Source organism: Vombatus ursinus, unplaced genomic scaffold (assembly GCF_900497805.2).
Source record: "Vombatus ursinus unplaced genomic scaffold, bare-nosed wombat genome assembly UNPS02012179.1, whole genome shotgun sequence".
Classification (NCBI taxonomy): Eukaryota; Metazoa; Chordata; class Mammalia; order Diprotodontia; family Vombatidae; genus Vombatus; species Vombatus ursinus.
The window spans coordinates 7,013,304-7,019,348 of NW_020951957.1; positions in this window are offsets into that span (position 1 = coordinate 7,013,304).

The window sequence follows — 6,045 nt, forward strand, 5'->3', positions numbered from 1 at the left end:
GAGAAGTCATGTGAAGGTTGTCATTGGTAGCTAGATAGCCAAAAAAAGGAGAATCATGTAACAAGAGCAGTCCCACTGATACCCATGCTGTTCTTGTTGTTGTTTGTAGTTCTTTTTTGAAGATAAAAATGACATAATGGGTGATGTATTGACTGTTAATTGGGTTTAAGTGAGGCAAACTTACACAAAGTTTTTAGTCTCATTTTCTCTTCTGGAGTCATCAAAGTTCAGTGGCAGGACAAAAGTCAAGAAGAGTAGAGGTAACCCATGATGCAGTGGATGACTGTGGGCATCTCTGATGTCTGACCAAGCTTTAAGCTTTCCACAGTACTTGTTTCAGCCACCTTTGTGGCAGTTGAAACAAATTATTCTCATCTGCACATGGATCCTGGGGAAGTCATCACATGCTTAGAATAGACACCCCCTACCTCACTGACATTTGAGACCCGACTTAGCCTATTGGCTGAGTTGCTTTACCAGAGTGTGGACACTGCACATGCTATAACTTCTTGAAGCCACAGGTAAAAAAAAAACAGTTGGGTAAATCAGGATAGACACCAAAGTTGGATAAGCAGACCTGAAAAGGGCTAGGCAAGCCCTCACAGTAGAAGAGCTAATTCTCCCTGAATGTCCCATACACAACAATTATTGTATCCAGGTATACACTAATTAGCTTATTTAAACTTAGAAATGAAGCAATGGTCCTAAAATATACATGGTTTTCTCCCCTTTCACTTCAGGGTATTTGTTTGAGATGACGTGTTCAAAATTCAATCACATTGGCTTTAAGCCCCTAGTTGGGCAAAGTCCCTAACACTAAGGAACTTATCCCGTATATATAAGAGGAAAAGTATGTCCAATAATCAGGAGATGTGAATTAGTGTTTCACTGTGTATCATCTTTAAACTTGATGACACTTTCTCCTGAACTCTGCATATATTTGTGGGAGAGTCTATTACAGACTTCGGAAAATATTTTATAGTAATTATTCTTACTGTATCACCTTGGTAAATACTCCTTTCTAAAATCTACTTAATGTTGGATGACTAAATTGATACCTAACTGAAAAATCTTAGGATGAAGCACAATAGTAGAGGCTCAAATCATTGATATTAAAGATTAACCCCTGTACTCTTAAAGATATTGAGGTACAAGGATGTAAAATACCTTAGGTTACACAGGTAGTAAACATTAGAGGATATTTGAACCCATGTCATCTGATACCAAAGTCAGTACTCTTCCAACTACAGTATGCAGTTGTTCCTCAAATATTTATTAACTGATCAATCCAGTTTAGAACTGCTCCCAGCTTTCCATTTCCTTGCTTGTTGTTACATCCGCAAAAACATTTGCAAGAACATTTGTAAGACCATTTTCCTAAACCTTTGGAATTGACATTCACAAGAACATTTGCAGTTGACATTCACAAGAACATTTGTCGGGCCATTTAAAGGAACATTTGTAGGAGCATTTATAGTTAAAAATAAACCTTAAATCCAAAAGTATTATTCTTGTAAGTGACTTTGCAAAGCCTTTTCTCATACTGATTGTCACATGTGCAGAAGCACTCACTGGGGGTGAAAAATACTCAGAAATGGGGTTTGACCTCCAATTTGGGTTTTCTTTTAAAGGATGTAGACCAAAGCATCTTAGTTTTTAGAAACTTAGGATAAATTAATTCAAAATACAAGATTAAAAAATCTCAAATAATAGTTGCCTGCAATAGTCTTTTTAGGGTTGTGATAATTAGCCAGGCAGACTATCCTAAACTGTACTATACAAGGTATTTTTACTTGGTAGAATCGCCATGTATTTCATTCTCTGAAGTTGACTAAACTTGATTGGATCAGCAAACCAGGGGATTGACCAGGCCCTGGATGATTGATACATAACTCATCAACTCCCCAAAAGATTGATATTATAAACAAAAATGATACATTTCCTAATTTATCATAGGGTATATTTGGATTTGGCAACTGTGAGTAGCTGGATAATAAATGAAAAAGTAGATCACACTGATTTACCTCAATTAAATTTTCTTAAGAAATGGGGAAAGACTGCCTTTTTATCTCTTTGCCAATTTTCAAGCAACAATGACTGGTTCAAATGGGTCATACTGAAGTGGTCTCAGTTGTTGCCATATCATCTCTTTTTTTGCTAATCTGATATTCATTTTGATCTTTGCTCTAACAAGTTTTTCTTCTGACTATGTATGCAAAACTCATTCAGAAATGACTGCCATATCAGTAATGAGTTGTTTAATGTCTGCTAAAATATAATCTGTTTCAGTTTTGTGATCTTGTTGCCTCTTCACTGTTTCATAGCCTTTCATCTATCTTCTCAAAGAAAGCATTCAAGATATACCCAGAGGCATGGCACTTTTATGTACTCAGCAAATGGTTGATCAATCTTGCTTATTACTTCTTTACCACATTTTCCAACATATTTATTTTGGTATCCTCTCCTACACCCAACTTTGTACTTTTGTCACCAAGTGTTAATGAATGATTGGAGTTTTAAATGAACCAAATAAAATAAAATATTAACATAAAACCATCACCCATTTCCCCAAATGTTAGTGAGTCTAATTTCTTCCTTTTATTCAATTCAATTTCCAGTTCAATGGCATAAGAAAATGACATGTGAAAACTGGCTTAAGAGTCAGTCAATCTGAGTTTAAGTTCCAGCTCCAGAATTTACTATTTGTGTGATCTTGGGAAATTTGTTCAATATCCTCTTCTGTAAAAAAAGAATATTGGTGCTTACCTACAAAGGTTTGTTATAAGGAAAGAACCTTGTAATTCTTAAATCAATCTCTATATCTGAGCTACTGTCTTTTTGTAGCAACTGTCTTAAATACAAATAACATATTGTGGGCCAAAAAAAGTTCCCTATGCAATAATAAAATCCTGATGATTTTACCTGACTACCTATCATGGAGCACCAGAAGTTCAAGCATGTGAACCAAAGGTAAATAAAAAGTTCATAATAGATATAATCAGTATGTAACATATTGCTAATGCTTGCCTTTATGAAAGAAGGAGCATTCATTATGCTCATCATATAAACTGAAAATTATTTTTGATACCTTGATATTAAAATGTCATTTATATATTATATTATCTCTATGCAAATGCATCTATCTATGTCTGGATCACTCTATATTTACATCAATATCTATCTATATATCAACATATTTATATATATATATATATCAATATCTATTTATATGTGGAGATAGATATATAGATACATCCAATAGAGAAATATGGCAACTGTATTTCAAGAGTAGTGGATACGATAAGGGCAGCTAGGTGGCACAGTGGATATAGCACTGGCCCTGAAGCCAGGAAGACCTGAGTTCAAATGCAGCCTCAGACCCAACACTTGACACTTAACTAGCTGTGTGACCCTGGACAAGTCACTTAACCCCAATTGCCTAAAAAAAACAAACAAAAAAAAGTAGTAGATATCTGATGGACAGCTTGTTTTTTACACTAGAATTTCTGAAAAATGTAAAAATGAAAAGAAGGCTTCCAGGACAATGGGTGAATCATCTACAGAGCCAAGTCAACTAAACAAATATTTATTAAGTGCCTATTATGTACCTGGAACTCTGCTAAGTACTAGGGATAAAAAGAAAATGGAAAACTGAAATCATAATCACAAGGTTGCTTGAGGTAGCATCTTTTATGCTATTCTAAAACTTTGATGTTAGAATGTGTCTATTAAGTGTATATACTTGCCCCTCTGCCCCACAAACCACTACAGGATCCATGAGTATTCTGACTTCTACCTTCTTTAATATGTCCCAAGAATCCATCCTACAACTTGCTTAATGTTCCGGTGAGATGATACTAATAGCTATTCCCTGAATTCAGCACTCTATCATCTCCTACCTGAATGCTTTTGCACAAAGTCTTTTCCCCATGCCCATACTGTAATTTCACTATTTCCCTCTTTTATATTTGTTTACATGTTATATCCCTCACTGTAAAAGGTTTGCTCCAGGAGTGGTAGGATTATTTGATTTTTGCCTTTGTATCTCCAGTCCCAGTATAATATCTTTCACATAGTAAATGCTTTATCATGGTTTGTGAATTTTATTTAACAAAAATGAACATCTTGTCCTTTCAGAGCTAAGCTATATGTTATTCTGAAACTTCTATTACTATTGGTGAAGGACTCATTTACTTTGGCGAGGGTTCAGTTCACTCTGTGTCTGTTTTCTGGAAGCATCTTTGAGGGTTTGTGAGTCAGAACTTATGAAACAAGATGATTTGAAAATTTAAATATTTAGTCACTTAAAAAATTTTCCTTTGAATTTCTTTGAGTATGATCTTGACTATTCTGACTATTGCTGCTTTTGGTGGGAAGGGCAGATTTTGATTTTCCTCTTACCAGCTTCACAATTGACCTATACTGAAGTTATCTTAAAACTGGTTATATCATATCCCTCACCATACCCATAATCCTTTATAAAAATGAATGATGCAGTTGTCACAAGTCTTCCATCTTAATTCCCAGCTTCTATGCCTGCCTGTGTGTTTTCTAGTTAGTCTTTTTATCCTATCAAATGCCTGCCAATACACTGCCCCTCCCCACTATCCAATTTCCTTTTATATATTGTCATTTTCCATTTGAATGTAAACTCCTTGAGGGCAATGATGATCTTTTTTGCTTTGACTTGAATTTCTAGTTCTTTAGCATAGTACCTGACACAAAGAAAGTGCTTAATAAATCTTTTATCTATTTCCTTTAATGAATAGCAATATTTTCATTTCATTTTACAGTATCCTTAACCTCTCTGAGTATACCTGAGAACATTACTAACATTTTATAATTAACCTTTTATAACAACCAGACTGCTCCCCAAAAGGAATTTCATACTCCATTGTATTTTATGTATTTTTAAAATGAAAAAAATATAGCTACAATGTAGAAATTTTCTCACATTTTTATGTATTTTTAAAATGAAAACCAAAATAAATGGACCTAGCTAGCTACAATGTAGAAATTATCTCACTTAAACACCCTTCATTTTCTTGTAAGATTCTTTTATTGTCTAATGTTGACCGTCTTGATTATAATCCATCCAAGAAAAAAGAGAAAATCTTTACTTTATTTAAACAGTAGAAGTTTCTACTTCTAGAAACCATAAAGTTACTTCATCACAGGAGGAAATATGCTGGATAAGTGGGTGCAAATAGGCTGCAACACATTACATACTGTATTGCAGAAAACAAGTGTCTTGCATGCATGGCATCTATTATTAGAGAATTGTAGATGAGCCACTTACATAGAAAGAGTGAAGTGTCACCAGTGGACAGCCTGCGAACTCCATTTACCATTAAGAAAATGGTAAGATATCTACAGGATGACACCCAGTGTGTTATACAAAACTGTCTACACTTATTGGTGGAGGAGGGAGGAGGACAGGGAATTCATTAAGCATTTCCTATGTACCAGGCACTATGTTACATGCTTTACAAATTACCTCATTGCTTTCACTTCCTCTCTTCTCACTCCTCAACACTTTTACATTTTTGCTTCTGAAATCAACTGAAATATCTCTCTTCCAAAGCTAACAGTGTTTTTAAGATGGACAAATCAAATGGTCTTTTCTCAGTCATTGCTCCTCTTGACTCTTGCATGCATTTAGCACTACTGACCACCCTCTCCTATTTCCCCTGGCACTTTTCTTACCTGTCTGACCATTAATTATCCTGATATGTGGGGGATTTCTCCAAGACTGTGTCAAGGTTTTCTACTTCCTCTGCAGCTAACCTTTCTACTTCCTCTGTTGCTAACCTTTTGTGTATTATGGATTTCTTTGGCAGTCTGGTGAAGTCTAGATGCTCCTCAGAATATTATCATTTCTATTGTTGGTTTATATTTTAAATAAAATTGGAAAAAAAGTTAAAATTCAATTAAAGGTTAGAGGAAATAAATATGTATTTTTTCCTCAATAAAAGTTTATGGACCCTCTGAAATATATCCACAGACTCCTGGGATGTCAGTGAACTACATTAAAAACTTACTCCA